This window comes from Apodemus sylvaticus, chromosome X (assembly GCF_947179515.1).
Source record: "Apodemus sylvaticus chromosome X, mApoSyl1.1, whole genome shotgun sequence".
NCBI lineage: Eukaryota > Metazoa > Chordata > Mammalia > Rodentia > Muridae > Apodemus > Apodemus sylvaticus.
Window position 1 is genome coordinate 57,044,770 of NC_067495.1, and position 20,098 is coordinate 57,064,867.

Here is a 20,098-nt window from a genome sequence, read left to right on the forward strand (position 1 = left end):
ATGGGGAAAATAATACTTAGAAAAATCATAAAAACTGATCTGTGGGTAGAAAACAGTCTTTGCAGTTGAGTTCCCATGGCCTACATAGCAGGTCACAAATATCTGTACCTCCAGTTCCAGAAGTTCTCATTCCCTCTTCTGACCTCAACAGAGAGTACATGTTCATTGTGCACATACATTTATTCTGGTAAAATGCTCATATACATAAGATAAAAATTTAAAAACAGATTTGTTCTAAATTAAGTAGCTGATAGCAAATTATATTGCTATTACCAATGTGTAAAGGCTGGAGCCTATAGCCTATAGCTCTACAACTTATGCCTGGCTACCCATCCTCAATAAGTCTAATGAATCAGAAATGTAATAGTGAATAGTAGAGAAAGAATATTAATTTAATGTGGTCACATTATGGAAAGGAACAACGAAAGAGCTCCAGTTAGTCCCCAGTCCCTCAGTGTCTTCGCATGAAGCTTAATTTCAAATACAAGCCTTGTTGCTATCCTCCAAGATAGCCAGAAAATTTGTCAAAATAGCCTGAAATCTCCTCCTGGGAGAAATTTTTTGTTTCTTTTGTTGGTTGGTTTGGTTTTGGTTTTGGCTGGCACCATTTTTCTCAGCATGAGGTTCTAGATTAAATCCAGTCTCTTGGGGTTTTATTATTATTATTATTATTATTTTAGTTTGGTATCTTTCAGTTTCCCAGAATTTTTAAACTGGCTTTCCCAGTCTTACTCTATCTCAAATCTTTTCTTGGCTAATCCATTTTCTCAGTAGTTGAATAATCAAAAAGTTTAGCACACATACCTTTTCTCCTTGCCTATGTGGGACTACAAATGAGACACAAAAATTTCTAATCCCCTTTTTAAACTAATGCACTCTATATCTCTTATCTCTATATTTTTCAAATATGCAATGTTAAACATTCAATGTTTAAGAGGATGCTTACATTTGTACAAGGCTTACTTGTGTTCAAGGCTTGATGTGGCTTTTTGATAATGAGATGCACATTCCACGGAAAGAAAACAAAACAAATAATATTTTTTCTATTAAAGAAAATTGTATTTGTTCTGTGCAACATATTTTGATTATATTCACCTCTCACTTTCTCCACTCTTAACTGAATCATTCCCTTTCCTTTCCATCTAATTTTGTGTTCTTTTTCATTTTCAATTTGCTAATCATTATCTAATACAACAAAGTTACAAGGGAAATTCCAGGTTTACATCTTGAGTATGGACTTAGCCTTAAAACATACAGAGCTGAGAATACTGAAGGTACAATTCACAGACCAAACAAGGCTCAAGCAGAGGATGGCCTTGTTGGTCATCAAAGAGAGGAGGGGCCCTTGGTCCTGAGAAGGCCGGATGCCCCAGTGTAGGGGAATGCCAGGACAGGGAAGTAGGAGTGGGTGGGCTGGTGAGCAGGGGGAGAGGGGATGGGATGGGGGGGGTTGGAGGGGAAATCAGGAAATGGGATAGCATTTGAAATGTAAATTAAGAAAATATCTAATTAAAAATATACAGAGCTCCAAGTTTATCATGGGTTCCATTTCAGAATTCTCTTATTCAATTTCAATAATAGCAAACCTTAACTTTTTAGGGAATTATCCTAGATCCTTTTCAATTGGATGAGTTGTCAGAGCTCAGAGGAATCTTGAACTTTTTGTAGCATATTGGCTGGCTGGTCACTATAGTTGCAGGTAATGGACTGTGGGTAGAAAATGAATTCAGCTATTAAGTCACTATAAGAAAATTGTTTATTAACTATGCTACAAGAAGTCAGCTCTCTGGAGAGTAACTATGGTGTTGCTTGCAATGCACGGCAATTGTCAATAGGGGCCTGACTTTTAAAGAAATATTTTTATAATCAGAAATAATTTCTTTGCATTTTCTTGGCATATTACAGTCCAGATTGGCATCAGTACAGAATTCTATAAGGTTAATATGAGCCATTTGTAAATATTTTTTAAATGTGAAATATATTATTCACTTTTATTGTTGTCATGACAAAATACTTAACAAAAGTAACTTAAAGAGGGAAAGGTTTATTTTGGCTCATGATTTAAGAGCACAACCCATGAATGAGGGGAATTCATGGTAACAGGAACTTGAAGTAGTGGGCCACATTGAATCCAGAGACAGGAATCAAAGAGAGCTGAATGTTGGAGCTTAAAGTAGCTGGTCACATCACATTCATGAAAAGAGAGTGAGATCAGTCACATCAATAAAAAGGAGAGTATGACAAATGCCTGTTGCTGTTCAGTTTCTGTTGTCCACTTATTTGGCCAGAGAATGGTGCTGTCCACAGAGGTCAGGTCTTCCCACTTCAATTAATGTAACTAAAAGAATCTCTCACAGGCATACCAGAGGCCTGTCTCACAAATGATTCTGCCAAACTGACACATAAAATTAACCTTTACAATTCCATCCCTTGTTAACATGGCACTCCAACATATTATGCAAAGGCCTTAAAAAATCTCCTTTCCCCATGGGCTCATGGACATGTTATAGTATAATATACATTCAGTCCAACTTTAATAATTCTCATGCCCATATTTCAAATACTTTACATGTACAAAGTTCCTTTCTGCCTACAAAATTTTAAAAAAAGTTACATCCTATTAACATATATGCCACAGAATAAGCATTGACATTACAAAATGGAAAATTAGAGCATAACAAGACCCCTAAACCAGCAAGTTAAAAACACTAAATTCTATAGCTCTACATCCAGCATCTGGGGCTGAGTTTTAAAGGGCTTAGGAAGTCCCACTCCATCTCTTTTAATTCCAGCACACACAGCCTCTTTCTTAAATCAGCTCCACCTTTCCTTGGTAAATATGTCATAATCCTGGCATCTCCAACATCCTAGCATCTACCATGTAGCCTATGCTTCACCGTCACAGATTACAGAATGACCTTTCAGGGCCCCTTTGCCTGAATCTAAGAAATGGTGTATATTGTAGCTAATTAATATAATTCCTCTTATGCGGTTTTTGATGTAAAATTTTAAAATCAAGTTTTCCAGTGGCAACATAAAATAATACCAAGTGCATTACACCTCTGTTGCTCTCTACCATCCTTTTGTTTGAATATAAGAAACTTTGGAAAAGTGGTTCTCAACCTTTTGAATTCTGTGAACCTTTAATACAGTTCTTAATGTTGTGGTAAACCACAACTATAACATTATTTTTGTTGCTACTCCATACCTATAATTTTGCTATTGTTATGAATCCTAATATAAGATGGTGAATTTTCCACTGGTCTTAGGAGACTCCTGTGAAAGGGTCTTTCAACTTCCAAAGGAGTGGAGACCCACAGGTTAGGAACTGCTGCTCTAAACCTACCATTTACATGTATTTGAAGCAGTTAATTCATATCTGCTTCATTAACAAAACCAAAGCCATGGCTTTTCCTAGCAGTAAAACTGTAAAACAGATTAAAACTATAACATTTAAGCATGGTCATGTGTGTTTTCAACTTTTTCTAATGAGTAATTGTAAAGAAAGACTGTATAGATTTTTTCCCCTAAAGAAAATGTTTTGTCTGTAGCCATGATTTCCTATTAGTGCAATATTTATTCAAAATAATGAATTATATCTAAATTACTTTGCACATTTAAATTAGGCAAGTGCCAGTTCTAATTTATAAACTTCCTAACTGTATGCTATGTACAGAAGTTTTAATTTGAGATTTTTTTCCTAAAGCTATTCCAAAATGAAATTAACTATTTTTGTAATTGGTAGTATAAAGGTCAAATGAAAAGTTCTGGAGAGACTACTGGAAGTATAAGGTGTCCTTTGGATTTTATTTTACAGTTTCATACACATATATACACGTATATAATAAGATTTTGTCCTTTCCCCATTATGCTTTCCTTTTGAGCTGCTAAATATATTCCTCCAACATGTCCTGCTCTTAATTTACTATCTTGAATAGTGTGTGCGTGTGTGTGCGTGTGCGTGTGCAAGAGAGAGAGAGAGAGAGAGAGAGAGAGAGAGAGAGAGAGAGAGAGAGAGAGAGAGACTGAGTTTAAGATTTCTTACATGAGAATGAGTGGGGGTTTGATTAATTAGAAACTCAGTGCATTTTATTATATCAATTATCTTTTAGATTTAAGTAGGTTAAGTTTCAGATCATCTCAGAAAGATAATTATGAATAACTCTGAACGAGACAATTTCACTCAAAGTAAAATCAATCTGGATCATTCAGAATAAGCTCAAACTAAAATGTTCACCTTAAATCAGAGCCCAGTGCATCAGATGTAGAGCATAGACATAAACATTTCTATTCAGAGCAGGCAGCAATGGATTATCCATCAGTCAAGTTAGGCCAGTGTTGGGTCTTTGTGTGTGTGTGTGTGTGTGTATGTGTGTGTGTGTGTGTGTATGTGTGTGTGTGTGTGTGTTTTGTTTTTTGTTTTCGTTTTTGCCTTTGAATATTCAACATGGAACTTCAACATTTACTAATGACTATGGTAGTTGACACCCAGAGTGATTCAGTCAGAGTAATTGATTTTAATCCTAAAGCATTAATGTTATGGTGTTTCAAGGAAACCCTGATTTCTAGCAGAGTCACAAGCCATCAGACAAAATCAGTAGAATAGGCATTGCCTCCAATGCTCCACTAAAGTCAAAATAAATTAAATGTCATCATCTGCCAAACCCTAAACTATACATCTTGTAACAACATTTTTATCTAATATAAAAGATTTTCTAGTAGACTGATTTCAGCCTCCACAAGAAATATGAATTATCAAACTTGAGGAGATGGATTTCTCTCCAATATATACTTCTTTATGACAGTCTTGCCAATATACAGTAAAAAAAAATCTCATATGGTGGATTCTTGTTGGCATTCGTTTTTGGTTTTCTTTTCCAAAATGACATTTTCTTTCTATTGCTCATTGTCATCACTGGACCGACTGTCATGCACACTGATAGCAGTGTTTGAAATTAAATTTCTGCATCCTAGCAGAAAAAAATAAAAAAGCAATAGTTCACAAAATTTGTGCTCTAAATACACTTAGACATACAAACTCATACACACATTGTGTATGCTCACACACAGTATAAATTAAGCATATGAAGAAATTGTAATTTTGGTATACCACTAATTTAAAACTATGAATCAGGGACTTTGTTATGAGACTGTGTCTCTTAGAAATGCCATAACTGCACCCACAAAGTCTTACCAAAGTGAATGGGAAAAAGACCAGATGCCAGACATTTTTTATATTTAACCAATTTTAGTAATTCTAGGGATAGTTTTGTTCCATGTTGTACTTACATATAAAATGGTACATAAAACAATTATGAAAATGATTATTAAATACATATAACACAATAGCATTGAATCAGAGTGCTTTCTTGTTAATAAAAATAAGCAGAAAACCTTTATCTCCATCTTGTTGAGATTGAAGAAAAACTCCCTGATGCAAAAGATAAAAGTTGAAGCTTGTTATGCAGAGTTAACACTCTTTTCCATTTTAAGTCTAAACATCGAAGTGTGAGGTAACCTTGCAAATGGATATTTCTTGTTAATTTTAGGTCAACATTGTTGTATTGTTTGTTTTACTATTTTGTTTATAACAAGGCTAAACTATATTCATAGTGCTTTCTTGTTGTGTCTGAAAGGAAAGAGAAAATGAATAGTACTGATTTGGAGTACTCAACAAATTTCCAAGTTCTTCCTCTTGCACAGGCATCACTGGTGTGTGTCACATTTCCTGGATTAGACATCAAATATAGCTATTGATCTGGCACTGGCCCTTTAAGAATCCCTAGAGTCTGCCTCAGTATGCTTCATTACATTTCCTTATAACAGTCCACAGATATACCTACATAACAATAGTATGTATTTTGGCCTTGAATAGTTATGGAATTCCTTCATCAAAGTATCATCTGTTGAGGGCTGGGTAGTACCTGGGTAAGAGCACATACAACTATTGAGGAGATCCTGAGTTTCATTCCAGATACCTACAACATTCAGCTTATACCACTTGGAACTTCAGTTCGAGCTCTGTCATGTTCTGACCTCTGTGAGCACTGACTTACTTGGCACAAATCCACGCTCAGATATACAGATAATTCAAAAATAAAAATTAAATACAGTGACATTATCTGGTGGGAATCCAAACCAAAAGTTGTGAAATCAGAATTGGCCAAAGATGAAAACAAGCTAGCAAAACAGCATAGCATTGAAGAACAGGCCAGCCAAGTTCACTCACACTTGAATTTGAGGCTGTTAGCTTCCCAGAAAGTAGTTAAAGCAGGAAAACAGGATCAAAAATGAGTACAGAAAGAGCTACTCTTAACATCTTTTTTTCTATGTTTTAATTGAGATTTTATTTTAATTATATAATTTCTCTCTTTCTTTCTTCCCTCCAACCTTTCTGTATACCTATCCCTTATCTCTTTATAATTCATGATATAAAAAAGAGGAGCACCTTGGGAATGGAGGAGGGAAGAAAATACTGGAGAAAGATGTAGATAGGTTAACAAAAACAATATGGATGGCTGAAAAGGCCAAAAGAAATTATACTATTAACTATTTACTTAAAACAAACATAACCCTATATATACTACATGTAATTCAGTATATAAAAGATTCATATGTAGTATATAGTATTAATGAACTTTTGGCTTCCAATAAAAGTCAAATCCAGGTAACAACCCCCTAAAGTATTTTTTGATGTAGAATGTACTGTTTAATAAGGCTAGTTCTTGGTGAGACCTGGGAGTTTATCTTAAGAGCATATAGATGACATTTTTTTGGTGATAAAAGAGTGGCATCAGACTCTAGAGCATTACTCCATACAGATATGTCCTCCCAGGAAATGGGAGTTCTTCCATCTCAGTCAAGAGGAGCATATGGATGTCTCAGTGTGAATTTGTATATTCAGTGCCTATTGCACTGATCAAACAATTTATAGATCTCTAGCTAGAAAAACAAACAAACAAAAACCAAAGTAGCAGGCAAGCAATTATAGAGCAGAGCAACTTAGTGACAGCTGGAGAAACTCACTAATAAAGCTTCAATTGCATCTTGAAGGAGCCCTCAAAATGTCAGTGGTGATAGAGCAAAGATGCATCCATGCTGCTGCCTGAAGAGTTCACCATCCTTCACTCAATTAAAGCCAGATCCCTTTCTGGACAAGCATGTATCAGAATGGGAGTTTATTAAAAACATGTTTGACAGATTTAAGAACATGAGTTAACAGAGAGAGAACAAGTCATACTCAACTGTGGATTCACATTGGGCATCTCAAAAGCTCTATACTTAATTGTTGCGATAAAAATTTAATGCATAAGTTTGGTGGGTTTTGAAGTTATTATCTTCAAAAGGTCAAGAAACTTAAATAATAGAGATCATAGGATGGATCCTGAGATACACTAGACAGGATTCTAATCAAAGAAGATAAAACCCTGATTCAACTTGGATATAAAAAGTTAGGATTTTAAAACTGTAAACAAAAGTTAATAATCTAATCTGTGAGAGTCCCAGAAATTGACTAAAAGAAAAAATAAGGCTATACTCAAGGCCATTAACTCTCAGGACTTAAGCCTGGTTTATTATTTTTATTTTAAAATTCTTATTAGAAAAATATTTATAAAGGTGATATCATTTCTTTTTTATTAGATATTTTCTTTATTTACATTTCAAATGTTATCCCCTTTCCTCTTTTCCTCTCTGAAAATCCCCTATCCCATTCCACCTCCCCCTGCTCACCAACTCACCCACTCCTGCTTCCCTGTCCTGGCATTCCCCTACACTGCGGCATCAAGCCTTCACAGGACCAAGGGACTCCCTCTCATTGATGTCCAACAAGGCCATCCTCTGCTACATATGGGGTTGGAGCCATAGGTCCCTCCTTGTGTACTCTTTGGTTGGTGGTTTAGTCCCTGGGAGCTCTGGGATTACTGATTGGTTCATATTGTTTTACCTCCTAAGGGATGGCAAACCCCTTCAGCTCCTTGGGCCCTTTCCCCAGATCCTCCATTAGGAACCCTGTGCTCAGTTCAACGATTGGTTGAGAGCAGCTACATCTGTATTTGTCAGGCACTGGCAGAGCCTCTCAGGAGACAGCTATATCAGGCTCCTGTCAGTCAGTAATTGTTGGCATCCCTAATAGTGTCTGGGTTTGGTAATTGTATATGGGATGGATCTCCATGTGGGCAGTCTCTGGATGGCCTTTCCTTCAGTTTCTGCTCCACACTTTGTATATCCTCCCATGGGTGATTTGATCTCCCTTCTAAGAAAGACCAAAGAATCCACACTTTGGTCCTCCTCTTTCTTGAGCTTCCTTTGATCTGTGAATTATATCTTGGGTATTCTGTGCTTCTGGACTAATATCCACATATCATTGAGTGCATACCATGTGTGTTCTTCTGTGATTGGGTTACCTCACTCAGGATGACATTTTCTAGTTCCATCCATTTGCCTAAGTATTTCATGCATTCATTTTTTTAATAGTTGAGTAGTACTTCATTATGTAAATGTACCACATTTTCTGTATCAATTCCTCTCTTGAGGGACATCTGGGTTCTTTCTAGCTTCTGGCTATTATAAATAAGGTTACTATAAACATAGTGGAGCATGTGTCCTTATTACATGTAGGAGCATCTTCTGGGTATATGCCCAGGAGTGATATAGCTGGGTTCTCAGGTAGTACTATGTGCAGTTTTCTGAGGAACTGCCAAACTGATTTCCAGAGTGGTTGTACCAGCTTGCAATCCCATCAGCAATTGAGGAGTGTTCCTCTTTTTCCACATCCTTGCCAGCACCTGCTATCACCTGAATTTTTGGTCTTAGACATTCTGACTGGTGTGAGGTGTAATCTCAGGGTTGTTTTGATTTGCATTTCCCTGATGATTAAAGATGTTGAACATTTCTTTAGGTGTTTCTCAGCTATTTGGTATTCCTCAGTTGAGAATTGTTTGTTTAGCTCTGTACCCCATTTCTTTTTTTCTTTTTTCCTTCCCCCCCCCCCAGACAGGGTTTCTCTGTATGGCCCTGGCTGTCCTGGAACTCACTCTGTAGACAAGGCTGGCCTCGAACTCAGAAATCCACCTGCCTCTGCCTCCCCTGTGCTAGGATTAAAAGCATGCGCCACCACTGCCCAGCTGTACCCCATTTCTTTATAGGGTTATTTGGTTCTCTGGCGTCTAACTTCTTGTGTTCTTTATATATATTGAATATTAGCCCTCTATCTGATGTAGGATTGGAAAAGATCTTTTCCCAAACTCTTGGTTGCCATTTTGTCCTCTTGACAGTGTCTTTTGCCTTACAGAAGCTTTGCAATTTTATGAGGTTCCATTTGTCAATTCTTGATCTTAGAACATAAGCTATTGTTGTTCTGTTCAGGAACATTTCCCCTGTGCCCATGTGCTTGAGGCTCTTCCCCACTTCCTTTTCTATTAGTTTCAGTGTATCTGGTTGTATGTGGAGGGAATGATCCATTTCCACTTGAGCTTTGTATAAGGAGATAACAATAGGTCAATTTGCATTCTTCTACATGCTAATCGCCAGTTGAACCAGAACCATTTGTTGAAAATGCTGTCTTTTTTTTTCCACTGGATAGTTTTAGCTCCTTTGTCAAAGATCAAGTGGCCCTAGGTGTGTGGGTTCATTTCTGGATCTTCGGATCTATTCCATTGATCTACCTGCCTGACACTGTACCAATACCATGCAGGATTCTTTTTTTAAATCATGATTGCTCAGTTGTACAGCTCGAGGTACAGGATGGTGATTCTGTCAGAAGTTTTTTTATTGTTGAGAATAATTTTCCTATCTTGTGTTTTTTGTTATTACAAATGAATTTTCAAATTGATTTTTTCTATCTCTATTAGGAATTGAGTTAGAATTTTGATGGGGATTGCATTGAATCTGTAGATTGCTTTTGGCAAGATGGTCATTTTTACTATATTAATCCTCCCAATCCATGAGCATGGGAGATCTTTCCATCTTCTGAGATCATTGATTTCTTTCTTCAGAGACTTGAAGTTCTAGTCATACAGATCTTTCACTTGCTTGGTTAGAGTCACACCAAAATATTTTATATTATTTGTGACTATTGTGAAGTGTGTTGTTTCCTTAATTTCTTTCTCAGCCTCTTTATCCTTTGAGTAGAGGAAGGCCACTGATTTGTTTGAGTTAATTTTATATCTAGCCACTTTGCTGAAGTTGTTTATCAGCTGTAGGAGTTCTCTCATTGGATTTTTGGGGTCACTTAAGTATACTATCATATCATCTGCAAATAGTAATAATTTGACTTCTTGCTTTCCAATTTGTATCCCTTTGGCCTCCTTTTCTCATCTAATTGCTCTGGCTTGGACTTTGAGTACTATATTGAAAAGATAGGGAAAGAGAGGGCAGCCTTCTCTAGTCCCTGATTTTAGTGGGATTGCTTCAAGTTTCTCTCCATTTAATTTGATGTTGGCTGGTTTGCTGTATATTGAATTTACTATGTTTAGGTATGGGCCTGGAATTCTTGATCTTTCCAAGAGTTTTAACATGAACAGATGCCGAATTTTGCCAAATACTTTTTCAGCATCTAATGAAGTGATCATGTTTGTTTCTTTGAGTTTGTTTACATATGAATTACATTGATGGGTTTTGGTAGTTTGAACCATCTGTGCATCCCTGGGATGAAGGATGCTTGATCATGATGGATAATCTTTTTTACGTGTTCTTGGATTTGGTTTGTGAGAATTGAATTAAGTATTTTTGCATCAATATTCACAAGGGAAATTTGTCTGAAGTTCTCATTCTTTGTTGGGTCTTTGTGTGGTTTATATATCATAGTAATTGTGGCTTCATAGAATTAATTGGGTAGTGTTCCACCTGTTTCTATTTTGTGGAATAGTCTGAAGTGTATTGGTATTAGGTCTTCTTTGAAGTTCTGATAGAACTCTGTACTAAACTCATCTGGTCCTGGGCTTGTTTTAGTTGGGAGACTATTAATGACCTCTTCTATTTCTTTAGGGGATTTGCAATGGTTTATATCATTTATTTGATCCTGATTTAACTTTGTTATTTGGTATCTGTCGAGAAAATTGGGCATTTCAACCAGATTTTCCAGTTTTGTTGAGTATAGACTTTTGTAGTATGATCTGATTACTTTTTGAATTTCCTTGGTTTCTGTTGTTATATCTCCCTTTTCATTTCTGATTTTGTTGATTTGAATACTGTCTCTGTGTCCTCTGGTTAGTCTGGCTATGGATTTATCTATTTTGTTGATTTTCTTTTTTTTTAATATTTTTATTTTCTATATTCTTTGTTTACATTCCAAATGATTTCTTAAAGAACCAGTTCCTTGTTTGGTTGATTTTTTTTTGTTGTTGTTGTTTTCGAGACAGGGTTTCTTTGTGTATCCCTGGCTGTCCTAGAACTCATTCTGTAGACCAGGCTGGCCTCGAACTCAGAAATCCACCTGCCTCTGCCTCCCAATTGCTGGGATTAAAGGCATGCACCATCATTGCCCCACCTGGTTGATTCTTTGTATAGCTCTTTTTGTTTCTACTTGGTTGATTTCAGCCCTGAGTTTGATTATTTCCTGCTGTCTATTCATCTTGGGTGTAGCTGCTTCCTTTTGTTTTAGAGCTTTCAGATGTGTTGTTAAGCTGCTAGTGTAAGCTCTCTCTAGTTTCTTTTTGGAGGCATTCAGAGCTATGAGTTTTCCTCTTAGCACTGCTTTCATTGTGTCCCATAAGTTTGGGTTTATTGTGGTTTTGTTTTAATTAAATTAAGTCTTTCATTTCTTTATTTTTTCCTTGACCAGATTATAGAGTAGAGTGTTATTCAGCTTCCCCGTGTATGTGGGTTTTCTATTGTTTTTGTTGTTATTGAGGACCAGTATTAGTCCGTGGTGATCTGATAGAATTCATGGGATAATTTCAATCTCCTTGTATTTGTTGAGACCTATTTTATGACTGATTATATAGCTAATTTTTGAGAAAGTACCATGGCCTGCTGAGACGGTATATTCTTTTGTTTTAGGATAAAATGTTCTATAGATATATATTAAATCGATTTGGTTCATAACTTCTGTTAGTTTCACTATGTCTCTGTTTTGTTTCTGTTTCCATGATCTGTCCATTGATGAAAGTGGGGTGTTGAAGTCTCTCACTATTATTGTGTGAGGTGCAATGTCTGCTTTGTGCTTTAATAATGTTTCTTTAATGAATGTGGTTGCCCTTGGATTTGGAGCATAGATATTCAGAATTGAGAGGCTTTCTTGGTAGAGTTTTTCTTTGATGAGTATGAAGTGTCCTTCCTTATCTTTTTTGATAACCTTAGGTTAAAAGTCGATTTTTTTTTTTTATATTAGAATGGCTACTCCAGCTTGTTTCTTGGGACCATTTGCTTGGAAAATTGTTTTCATGCCTTTTACTCTGAGGTAGTGTCTGTCTTTGTCAATGAGATGGCTTTCCTATATGCAGCAATATTTTGGGACCTATTTACATATCCACTCAGTTAGGCTATGTCTTTTTATTGGGAAATTGAGTCCATTGATATTCAGACATATTAAAGAAAAGTGATTGTTGCTTCCTGTTATTTTTGTTGTTAGAAGTGGAATTATGTTTATGTGGCCATCTTCTTTTAGGTCTGCTAAAAGAAGATTATTTTCTTGCTTTTCCAGGGTGTAATTTCACTCCTTGTGTTGGAGTTTTCCATTCATTATCCTTTGAAGGGCTGGATTTGTGGAAAGATATTGTGTAAATCTGTTTTTTGAATCCCTTCATTTCTCCATCTATGGTAATTGAGAGTTTTTCTCGGTATAGTAGCCTGACCTGGCATTTGTGTTCTCTTATGGTGTGTATGACATCTGCTCAGGATCTTCTGGCTTCTATAGTCTCTGGTAAGAATTCTAGTGTAATTCTGATAGGTCTGCTTTTATATGTTACTTGACCTTTTCCCTTACTGGTTTTAATATTCTTCCTTTGTTTTGTACATTTGGTGTTTTGATTATTATGTGATGGGAAGAATTGCTTTGCTGGTCCAATCTATTTGGAGTTTTGTAGGCTTCTTATATGTTCATAGACATCTCTTTCCTTAGATTAGGGGAGTTTTCTTCTATAATTTTGTTGAAGACATTTACTGGCCCTTTAATTTGGGAATTATCACTCTCTTCTATACCTACCATTCTTAGGTTTGGTCTTCTTATGTTTTCCTGGATTTCCTGGATATTTTGGGTTATGAGATTTTGCCTTTTGCATTTTCTTTGACTGCTGTGTCAATGTTTTCTATGGCATCTTCTGCACCTGAGATTCTTTCTTCTATCTCTTGTATTCTGTTGGTGCTTCTTGCATCTATGACTCTTGATCTCTTTCCTAGGTTTTCTATGTCCAGGGTTGTCTCTCTTTGTGATTTATTTATTGTCCCTACTTCCATTTTCAGATCCTGGGTGGTTTTGCTCAATTCCTTCACCTGTTTGGTTGTATTTTCCTGTATTTATTTAAGGGGATTATTTATGTGCTTCTTGAAGTCTTCTAATAGCATCATGAGATATGATTTTTACATCCAAATCTTGCTTTTCTGGTGTGTTGGGGTATCTAGGACTTGCTGTGGTTGGAGAACTGGGTTCTGAAGATGCCAAGTAGCCTTAGTTTCTGTTGGTAAGGTTCTTTAGTATGCCTTTGGCCATCTGGTTGTCTCTGGTGTTAGTTGGTCTTGCTGTTTCTGGCTGGAACTTGTCCCTCCTGTGGGCCTGTAAGTCTTTGTTAGCATTCCTGGGAGACCAGCTCTCTCCTGGTGGGACCTGTATACAGAGGACTGTGGAATAGCCTTAGCTCCCATGTGCAGATGGCAATTGGAAGGATCCTAGCCCAGCTGCTCCAGTGTTCCTGATCCCTTCACGCTCCTGGCAGGTTCTGTCCTGGAAAGTTATTGGAGAGAAAGTGGAGGTCTCCCTTCTGGATCTGGGAGTGAAAGCCGGTAATATCATTTCTATGTTGGCATTCTTTACAGTAAATTTCTTCCCATGTCCTCGCTCTCTCTCCTGGTTCATTCTATTTGGTAGTTCCAAATGTTTTTTATTAGATGGAAAGGCTTTCAGTTTTCATGAGTCAACAAAATTAGTACTATAACTAAGAAGGATCATATTGCCAACAGCCACCTAAAATTTCAGATCATTAACTTTCACAATACCTTGATGTCAAAGCTAGAACAATGGGGATAGATGGGAATGTTCTTCATGGCTGTGATGTATATCCCAAGAGCTGCTAACAATCCTGGAAATTTTGATCTACGGTTCTAGTCTTATAAGATTTTTTCACATCCTGGTGAAAGCAGAAGTTCTTCTCCACTTCTCCAACTTTTAGAAATTTCTTGTGTCCTAGAAGATTGTTGTACAAAAGACCCCCGTTTTGAAGCCCTCCCATCTGAAGGGTGAAGGAGAAACTCCCCAAATGCTCTTAAAAATAACAAAGCAAACTAAGAGGAAGAGTCTGAGTTATATGTTTCTAGAAGAAACCTCTTAGCGATGTCAGTAGCAGTGAAGTTTCAGTAAATGTCCATAGACATTGGATGGAAATAAACCAATAAACTTTACATATTCATTTCTTGGCTGGGAGCCACTGCCCTTAGCAGTCACTCAGCAAGGACTGCTAGTCCTTCAAGGATAGAACTTTGACGTTTATGTTGAGATTTCACCCATTTCCCCCAGCCATTTGGGGAGAAATTATGAAGTATGAATCTTCAGAAATTATTTAATTTTTTTCTTGAAGAATATCTTTCTCCCTTAATCTATTCTTACTTTGTAACTTGGCTAATTATAGGCAATTCATGTTTTAACACCCTTTTTTATTTTTTATTTTTTATTTTGTTAATGTTCTATATTCTTTGTTTACATTTCAAATGATTTTCCCTTTCCCAGTTCCCCCCTCCCTGTAAGTCTCATAAACCCTCTTCCCTCTGCCCGTTCCCTAATCAACCCCCTTACACTTCTCTGTCCTGGTATTCCCCTACAATGCTGCACCAAGCCTTTCCAGGAACAGGGCCCTTTCCTTCCTTATTCTTGGGAATGATTTGATATGTGAGTTGTGTCATGGGTATTCAGAGCTTCTGGACTAATTGCCAGTGACTGCATTCCATGTGTGTTCTTTTGTGAATGAGTTACCTCACTTAGGATGATATTTTTCAGATCCAACCATTTGCTCGTCAGAAGCTGGAACGAACCCAGATATCCCTCAATGGAGGAATGGATACAGAAAATGTGGTATATTTACACAATGGAATACTACCAAGCAATTAAAAACAATATAGAAAATAATAAAAAAGAAAAAAAAACAAAAAACAAAAAAATAATTAATAGTTTTTCCCATCTTCTAAGTGCCTAGTTTTGCTTTGACAGGCCAGCTTATCATGGAAGTATGTACAGATTTCAAGTAACTTGAATTAGATTATTTTTTGTGCTAGTATAATATGAAATTGAAATGCAGAAGATAGTTACCATTTGATACTGAACTAGTATTGTTAGTTGTAGTATTGTTGTGTACTTTGAAGCAAAGACTATGATGATAATAACAGAAAGTACAGGTGATACTTGGGAAAAGATATTCCTTGACATCAATTCAAGATGTCCTAAAGACTTAATGTAACAGTTAAAACACTGAAACACTTAGAGGAAAACATGAGTTAAATAAAGCTTATGAAATAATAACCAGAGTGAGGAGGCAGCCTAACAAACTAGAAAGTCCTTTCTGCCTGCACATCAGAGAAGGGATTAGTACCTAGAATATATATATAAAGACTTTACATTTAACAAAAAGTCCAATAAAAACAATGGGTAACGAGCCAAATAATCAGTTCTCAAAAGAAGTGTGAATGACAAATATATATTTGAAAAACATTTTCAGCATCCTTAGCAATTAGAAAATTGAAAATTAAAATTCTTTTGAGATTCTGACCCAAGCCAGAATGGCTACTATCAAACTGTTGAAAGTGACTAGTGATCATGGTACTGGAAGGTAACTTGTATGCTGCCAATGGAGAAAGGTAAATACCAACCTAGCTTCAAACCATTTGATCTACAATTGTGAGTTGCCTGCAAGATTTTCTAGTGTAGTAGTGGTATAATACTTGTGAGAATAAATAAACACTATATGATTGGATTTAAGGAACAGTTCATGGAGGGGAACCCATGCCTAATATTGCCTAGGTGGCCAAGATTAGATATACCAGGGACCTAGGGTAAATCAAATGGTATCTAATATTTTGCTAAAGGAATGGAGCTACAAAATTATCCCTAATATTGTAGAATTACTATACTTATAGATTATTAGTCTGTCTCTTAGCTATCCTCAAAGACGCTTCTTCCTTCAGTAGATGGGAACAAATATAGAGACCCACAAAGAATTTGCAGAGAGCAAGATATCTTTGAATACTTAGTCCTAAGTAGGATGTATCCATTATATTCCTGCCCTTGGGGCTATGTAGAAGATGAGGTGGCAAGATTATAAAAGCCAGTGGAAGACTCCAAGGAAACAGTATCTTCTAGACACGCAACTGACACACATATGAGCTCACAGAGACTATGCAGGGAAGTAAACTCATTTTTAACCAAGACACTATTGCCAATTGACAACTGTTCACAAAGGAAATTTACTAAAGTTTGTTTCTCCAAGGGAGTCTCATTGGGTATACAAATTACACTTAAGAGCATTTTCTTTCTTTCTTTCTTTCTTTCTTTCTTTCTTTCTTTCTTTCTTTCTTTCTTTCTTTCTTTCTTTCTTTCTTTCTTTCTTTCTTCTGCTTGCTTATTTCACTTCATTCTTGTGGGCTTTTATTTTGCCCGTTTTCTTAAGAGCAAATGAATGCTCAGAGTTGGAAGGGTGAGGAAGTGGGGAGGATTTAAGACACAAGGGAAGGAAATGGAGATCAAGTATACTTTTTGAAAAAATAATTTTCAATGAAAAGAAAGGGTAAAAAACCCCCACAAATTCTGATAACTATTTTAGGACACAGAACCCTTATACACTATGCGTCAAGAAAAATTGATGTAGCTATTATCATATTAGTATTATCTAACATGTAGAAAATCATATATTAATCCACAGCACTGCAACAAGTATTATACAAAAGAACTATTAGTTAAGTTATGCAAATTTTACACATATTGCTCACACAAGTGAGCACTTCCTTTACTAGGAAGTTTCTAGGTATTAGAAGGTGTTTCACATAACTATCAAGTACTTGCTATAAACATAAAAACATTCTGAAATGGTCACTAGCATTATCTCCATTTTATAGAGAAGGAAACTAAACTAATTTTAAAGAACAGGTATAAAGGAACCTAGAAAGTGGAACATTATGGAGGAGAATTACAATACTCAATTCTAAATTGTCTGTTTCCAGAGATTTAATACTTAATCAGGTTACAGGTATGACAAGGGGTAAGAGGGTGGTGTGTAGGTGGGACTGTCTTCTGAAGGCTAGAGAAAAATCCCTTCATCTTTAAAGCTTGCACTAGTGGATTGACTTCTTATAATTCACCACTTTGATCATTTCTTTTGTTTTCTCTTCTTTGTTAATGGAGCAATCAGATAACACTTGGCCCACCCAGATAATTCGGGATCATCTGCTTGTTTTAAGGCCAAGTGATCAGTAACCAGGTGACTAGGTGATTAATTTCTTCTTTGATCCTAATTGACCTTTGTCATGTAATATAATTGTTTATAAATGTCAGGAAATGAGATGTAAAACCTTATGGGCGAGGCAATGTTCTGCCTCAATCTATGCTCCTTTCCATGCAAAGAGTAACCATTTGCTAGGGGAGTAATAGACATAAAGGTGACTGATTTGAAAGGTACAGCTGAAAAGAAACCCAGTTTCTACTGTGTAGACTATAACCTGAGACTTTATTTTGTTCAATTTCTTGGAAAGCATATGAAGCTGTTAGTGGATGTGGGTACTTGTGTGGTAGTCAGAGGAGAATTTCTAATGTTGGGTCCCCATCTTGTTTGAGATGGGTTGTCTACCTCACTGCCACATATGCCAGGCTAACTGCCTGTGAGCTCCTGAAGATTCTTTTATTTCTGGCTATGACCTCATCTCCTTGTAGCAGAACTAGGATTACAGATATATGCTACTACTCAGTCCTTATATTGTTCTGGGGATCCAAACTAATGCCCTCATACTTTTGCAGTAAGTGATTTATCCATTAATCCATCTTCCTAACTCCCCCAAAAAGTTCTTTTTTTCCCATAGAAATAAAAAGAATGAAACAAAAATTTCACATTCATTTTCCAGGTGTTTTCTGAGAAAGTAAAAATGAAATGAATTTATGAGGATTGATAATGTAACTAATTCAAAAGGTATAGTGTAAGTCATTCTTCCCGGTACCACGTCACAATACCACAATACAGAATACCCATAAAACCTAAGAATATTTTGATTAGAATATTATACTGGCTGCTTTTGTGTGTCATCTTGACACAGACTGGAGTTATTATCACAGAGAAAGGAGCTTCAGTTGGGGAAGTGCCTCCATGAGGTCCAGCCGTGGGGCATTTTCTCAGTTGGTGATCAAGGTGGGGGGAGGGCCCCTTGTGGTTGGTACAATTTCCAGGCTGGTGCTCTTGGGTTCTATAAGAGAGCAGGCTGAGCAAGCCAGGGGAAGCAAGCCAGTAAGGAACATCCCTTTGTGACTTCTGCATCAGCTCCTGTTTCCTGACCTGCTTGAGTTCCTGTCCTGACTTCCTTTTGTTATGAACAGCAATTTGGATGTGTAAGCTGAATAAACACTTTCCTATCAAACTTGCTTCTTGGGCATGATATTTGTGCAGGAATAGAAACCCTGACTAAGGCAAATACATATAGAATAAAATTTTCTTAGATTCCCACATGGTTCATTCATATAAAAGCATGCATATATGGATACCTATATTTAGGAATTCACCATGCGTTTTTACTTTTATACCGTACTATGTGGCAAAGGTTGTGCTAATCTTTTAATAAACATTTTCCATTTATTTTTCTAGCCTATTGTTACAGATTACAGAACAGACACTTGGAGAATTCAGGGACTTCACTAAAATTACACATTTCAGAGAGAAGCAGAAAGCATCATCAGAAAGACATACTAGAGAGCAGAAGAAGATCAGAGTGTTGAGCTGCTCTGTTCACGCCACTGGAATCAGATGGGTATGTGGAAAGACTTTGTAGCTGGTAAAGAAGGTGGAAGGGTAAATTCACACAAGTAGGTAAGGGAGTGGGCAATAGGATGACTCTCAAAGATAGTCCATATGAATGAAATAGCTGAAGGAAATACATTTAAGCCTGGACTGCCAAAGTCAATAGGAGTAGATGTGGACTTGAGCATCACACTGTACATAGAAGTGAGATGGCACAGGGTGAACTTCCAAGCAACAGTCCTTTATAACAACATTAGCATCACCTGAGAGGTTGTTGGAAATGTGATAGTTTCATGTTCCACCCAAGACACCCAGATCCAAAACTTTGTGGTTTCACAATTCCTTAACGGATTCTGATATAAATTCAAATTTGAGACCTGACTTTTTGTTTTCTTTTATTAGACATTTTTGTTGGCAGCATGATGATAATCCAATACATATATGCATGAAACAATCAACATAAGACTATAAACATTTCCATCTCTTCAAATGTTAATAATATTTATGTTTTGTAAACTTTTTACTCTTTGAGTAATTTTTACACTTATAGTTTTCTGTATTCAAGCTACCAAATGTTGCTACAGAAAACCGTACTTGGAGTCCTTGATATGAGATAAGGACACTTGGCCCCAAGCCTGATGACCTGAACTTAATGCCTGGGATTAACATAGTAGAAGGAAAGAACTGACTTCACACCTATGAAACTGAACATCATATGTACACAGGCGCGCGCGCACACACACACACACACACACACACACACACACACACACACACCAGAGGAAGCCATAACTAATTCCTCATATCTGTTATGGCACTCTTAGTGTGACTTGTTTCTTTTCTATTCTTCATTTGCATGTCCCAGTCTCTAGTGACTACTGCTGAACTCTGTTCTACTATGATCTTTCTAACTCTAAACCACTTGTTTCCCCCACCAGACAATGCTATACCCATTTTAATGT

General features: G+C 36.6%; 1 protein-coding gene across 1 annotated transcript in view; it reads left to right on the plus strand.

Annotated features, from left to right (window-relative positions):
• Positions 1 to 18,998: 18,998 nt before the first annotated feature.
• Positions 18,999 to 20,098, plus strand: part of Heph (hephaestin) — a 108,481-nt gene continuing 107,381 nt past the window's right edge. Inside the window, exon 1 of the mRNA XM_052170433.1 lies at positions 18,999 to 19,146. The gene's annotated coding sequence lies outside the window, so the exon portion shown is untranslated. The remainder of the gene's footprint in view (positions 19,147 to 20,098) is intronic.